General features: G+C 43.1%; 1 non-coding gene across 1 annotated transcript; it reads left to right on the top strand.

Annotated features, from left to right (window-relative positions):
• Positions 1-4345: 4345 nt before the first annotated feature.
• Positions 4346-4451, top strand: LOC117130607. Its single transcript, XR_004453935.1, has one exon. It is a non-coding gene; the product is annotated as a small nucleolar RNA R71 (small nucleolar RNA).
• Positions 4452-5434: the final 983 nt, after the last annotated feature.

Here is a 5434-nt window from a genome sequence, read left to right on the forward strand (position 1 = left end):
AAAATTCCGAGGAACATCTTTCCCTCGGAAAAAATTCCGAGGAACTTTTGTCCCTCAGAACTTCCTTCCCTCGGAAAATTCCGAGGAACTTTTATGTCCCTCGGAAAATTCCGAGGAACTTCTTTCCCTCGGAATTTCGGAAAAAAATAATTTTTTTAAAAAATTAATTTTTTTTTTTAAATTTAAAATTTTGAAATTTAAATTCGAAAATTTAAAATTAAAATTAAAATTGAAAACATAGTAGAAAATATTCAAAGTTAAAAAAACATTCCGAGTTTTTGGTAAAAAAAAAAAAAAACTACGGGTCTTGAATGTTCGAGAACACACCCGTTCGGGGTACATCCTCCTCATCATCTCCATCACCTGCTCGTTCAGCCTCTTCTGTGTCTCATAGCCTGCCTGTTGAACTGCCATCTGGGTCTCCAACGGAGATATCCGATCATCCTTGTCCTTCAGCTGAGCCGTAAGAACTTATGGATCAACATATGGCAGTGGTGCAGAAGAAGGAGCAGCCGACCGGGAGCGACGACCCAAACCGACCAAACGTCCCTTCTTCTTTGGAACCGACTGAAATATAAATAACCAAATTAAAATAATATAAATTGATGATAAAATAAAAAATCAAGAAATAAATAAATTGAACTTTAAAAAAAAAAGAACTTACCGATTCAACGATTTCGTTGATTCGAACCCGGGACAAGTTGGTCGAAGCCGTCGAATCGTCATCATCGGTTTGAAGCTGAGACACTTCGTCATACACCTGAGTTTGGACCAATGTATGAGACTTCCCATTCATCCCTTTGTTGTGTTGAATATTGCGGTTCTGCAGGGATATGAGCTGTAGGAAGACTGACGTCGATCGATGTTGCATGTGGTGCGTCGATCGATGTCGAGGTCGTAGCTTCCTTCTCAAGTTGCTGACGTAAACTCTCAATTTCTGTCCTCATTTCTGCCATACTTCTGAAAAGCTCATTGTAGCCTCTATCCAAAGGCTGATGTGTATCTTCTACCAATGTTTTGAGCTCCTCTCCCAGTTCTCCTGAGCTCCTTAAATACCAAACACCATCTCATCGATTTCATCTTTGGTGTAGAGTTCTGGTGCCAGTCTTGTGAGTGTGAAGGAAGTGGCATGTTCTGGAAGACAGATGTGGCTCTCTTCAAAAAGAGATGTTCTTTCCAATAATTTCCTGATGTCGTCCTTTGTGACAGGTATCATCTCACCAGCTACGCCTAGTGCGTGTCCACACTCACCTCTGTTGACTCCATACTCGTCCCCTTGTTCCCAAGTGAACATTCTGGCTCCGTACATGTCAAAAGCACGGTTCCCACATTCATACCATCTGTCGATCGACGTTGGTTCATCTCTATCGATCGACGTTGGTGTTACCCTGTCGATCGATGTCTCCACTGTACCGTCGATCGATGCTTGCCCTTTTGGTTGGCGTGATAGATCTGGATTGATCTATGTTGTGGCGACTCCTACGTGGTTGTTAGGATCTGTTTGAATGATGTCTGGAGTGCCACGTTGCTGTGAGAATAGGTTGTCGGGTCCATTGGCTACTTGAAGGATGTCTGCTATGTCCTCTCTGGACACTTGTAAAATCCTTCCATCCATTGCACGTGCGTTGCCATCTGGGTCCCTGAAAATACCAAATTCATCAGGTGTTAGAAAACCGTAATCAATGTTTGCATTATTATTTATTTAGAAATATAAAGATTAGGGTTTAGAGTAGTATCGATCGATGTAGATACAGTTGCATCGATCGATGACAGAGTAATTTCTGCAGAACTTGTGTTCTTGAGATGATTGCTCTTCATGGATTTTTCTGTTGATGTAGAAGGAAGAGTGTTCATCTTTTTTGCTTGTGTGTTTGCTCTGATGTGTGTAGGTGGTTTTGGGGGTGCATAACGATTTATATAGGTATCTTTAAACCTAGTTGGGGAGGGAATATTCTCCTGCTCCTGAATTTTCACTGCGGCGCGAATATCGATCGATGTTCCAGTACGTGTGTCGATCGACGTGAGCGGTTGTTTTGCTGGACGAGGGTGGGTATCGACCGATGTGGAGTGCACAGCGTCGAACGATGTTGGAAACGTGTTGGTTAACTTATGTGTTTTAAGTCTTTCATCCTGCAAAGACATTTCTATTGCACGTTCTTTCCAATAATCCTCATCGTGTTCCTCTGTATGTTCCTCATTAGGTGAAGTAATTACAGTGTCAACTGCAAAACTTTCATGGAAACCACTGTCGGCCCAACTGCCTATGGAATAATCATCATGTCCTCTCTTGCTTGGAGGTTGGAAGGCAAAGTGTTGGTAACAATGATTAGGTGAAGCGAAATGGTCAACTGAGTACATTACGTCGAGTGACGTGTTGTTGCGGTTATCGGTCACCGTTGACTCATTGGAATCGATCGATGGAAAGGTTGGGGTGTCGATCGATTTCGAGTACTTTGTTTTGTACTCTGATTCATACTCTGCTCCACAATGGCATGCGCCAAGAAGCCAAGTTCTTTCCCGTAATCCACAGAATTAATGACCTTTCTCTTAGGTCGGATGGGGTCGTAGTGGATGTTTGGGTCTATGAGCGTTATACACAATTTGTTTTTGTTCATGTCACATACGGCTCCTACTGTAGCTAGGAAAGATCTTCCAAGCAAAAGTGAAGAGTTCCAGTTAAGCTCCCTGTCTAGGATATGAAAATCTACAGGGACAAGGGCATTACCAATCTGTACCTCCAGATCTCTTATGATTCCTCCTGATCGTATCTCTGAAAGATCCATGAAGGTGAAGGATTCCGTTGTAGGTTCGATGGTCAAACCAAGCTGGTCTGCCATGATCCTAGGGAGGATACTAACTGATGCTCCTGTGTCACACATTGAATGGGGAAATTCAACACCCTTGACTATGCATGGTATTGCAAACTTCCCAGGATCACTCTTCTTCGTCAATGTGGTCGTGTGTTTCATCTTCTCTCTGACTTGATGAAACATTCTCCTAATGTCCTCCTCAGTTACCTTTATTTCTCTGAAGAACATCCACAACCGGTGTGTGAAGTAAGCTTCATCAAAAGGTTTTTCGATTGGGATTCTGAGGACTCTTTTAGTGAAACCATCCATCTCCTTATCGTTAGCTTCCCGCTTAAGGTTTTTAGGAATCTTCTCCTTTCTTTTCCTTAACCTTCTCCCTTCAGCTTCTTGAACTGATTCAGGTGAACTATTTAAAGGGTTCGGTTTTGGTTCGGGTGGGTTAGCTAATGGTTTAGGTGGTGGTCTGAGTGCGTTGATGTAATCATTATCTATTGAGGGTAACCGCACTCGGTATGTCAGAGGTGCATGTCGATCGATGGGAGGTGTGTTGTGACGATCGACGTCGGACTCACTCTGTTGATCGATGGTTGGCTCAACCGATCGATCGATTTTATCATAGAAAGGGGAGGGTGGGTGAGGATGCTTAGCTGCGAATTCTTCATGAGTTAGAATTCGAACCGCATTGCATTCAGTCGATTTGGCAGACGACGTCGATCGATGACTGGAGTAATCCGTCGATCGATCTTCATCATGGTATGTCGATCGATGCGAGTTCATCGACATCGGTCGACACCATTGAGATCCGCTGAGACTCATGGAGCTTTCGATTTGAAGTTTCCTTCCTCAAGCTTTTCATTTTTCACCACTTGCCAGAAATCATCATCTATGATGGCATTTACGTGGTGTTTCCCTTTGTCGGCTCCTGCCTCTCTAGAGAAAGCTTCTTGCCTCTTTATAGTCTCACCCGTCTGAATTACTTCGGTTTCAAGTTTTCTCCCCTGAGTCCCTAAGGTCTCGATTTTGGTGTTCAGATTGTTGTAGACGGAGTCTATTTTACCGTTGAAATTCACGGTGATTTGTTGTTGTCCCAACAGTACTCGATCAAGCATTTCTTCGATCTTGCTTTCCTGAGTCTGGGGTGGTGGATTTTGGTAGTAAGAGTTCGAGTAGCTTTTGTTGTTGTTGAAGGGTTTTTGAAATTGTGAACTTTGGTTACTTCTTTGGCCATTTCCAAAGAAGTTTCTGTTTCCGCGCTGGTTTCCAAATTTCTGGAATCCGGTACCTCCGATGTAGTTCACATTTTCTTCTCCTTCTCGTGCACCACATCTAACTTAGCTCTTACTTCGTCCATCTGTTCCTTCCCGATAGAGGCTACAGACTTCTTCCGTTTAGAGTCAGTGTTTTTGGTGCTGCTGCTGTTAGCAAGGTTTTCGATAAGTCTCACAGCTTCTAACGGATGAGCTCTAATATCAAGGGCCATTTGATACTGTAAGGCGAGACCTCGGAAGAAAGTGCTTAGCAGCTGCACTTCGTTAAATCCGTGGTGTGGACAGTCTCGCTGGAAGAACCTAAATCTAATCCACGCATCTTTGAAGGACTCTCCAGCCTTCTGCGAGAATGTGGAAATTTTGTTCCGAAGTTCTTCAGCGCGCGCCTCATCGAAGAAGTTTCGTAAGAAAGCATTCTTGATGTCGCTCCAGGATGTTAAAGATCCTGTGGGTTACTGCCTAAGCCAGTGCATCGCTTCTCCATTCAGCGTGTATCTGAAGAGCTTGCACAGCAGGTAATCTTCGGAGACTCCTTCCATCCGAATAGCAGCGATTAGATCCTCGAACAATTCCAAATGGTCCATAGGATGCTCGTGCGGTAACCCAGAGTAGGGTATCTGCTGGGCATGCACCTGAAAAGACAAGAAAAAGATATTAGAAAGGGGGCAGAGAAAAGAATAAGAATCAATAAAACTAAATCTAATGGCGATCAAAGCTCCCCGACAACGGTGCCAAATTTGATACCACTCAAATTATCCTAAGGAGTGTTACTCTCATCAAAAGAGGTTCAGATGTAGTACTTAGGGATGGAATCCACAAGGAGCTAAGGAACAATTAAATCTAGTGTTTATTAATTCTAAAGGTTGTAAATGTTTAAATGAAATATCAATAGTAACAAGCGAGTAAATAATAAATGTAACTTGGTTGGAAATGATATTAGATACAGGGCCACTATTCAGGGGCTGGAGATTATAATACCTATAGATGCCTAACTGTTGCATGCATGATATATTAGAGCTCATTCGCTTAACTCAGTGATCAGCTGCCGCATGTACCACTGGTTAACAGACTAGATCTCGTGTCTCAACGGTTAGTATGCAGACAACGAGAGAGTGTTGATCGATGGTCTATTAAGACGTCGACCGATACACCTTTGCCAACGTCGATCGATAGTCAGTTGAGGACATCGATCGACGGGTTTTAGCCAGGCCTATGCGCGAGTATGAAATGCCCTACTAAGATGCTAAATTGGCGGTTAGCCCTCTCTAGCAGTCCTAATATGATAGATAGATGTCAGGATGGGATAACAAGGGTGCTTGAGTATGCAATCCTATGATCAAGTTATAGTTAGCAAGG

This window comes from Brassica rapa, unplaced genomic scaffold (genome assembly GCF_000309985.2).
Source record: "Brassica rapa cultivar Chiifu-401-42 unplaced genomic scaffold, CAAS_Brap_v3.01 Scaffold0590, whole genome shotgun sequence".
Lineage (NCBI taxonomy): Eukaryota > Viridiplantae > Streptophyta > Magnoliopsida > Brassicales > Brassicaceae > Brassica > Brassica rapa.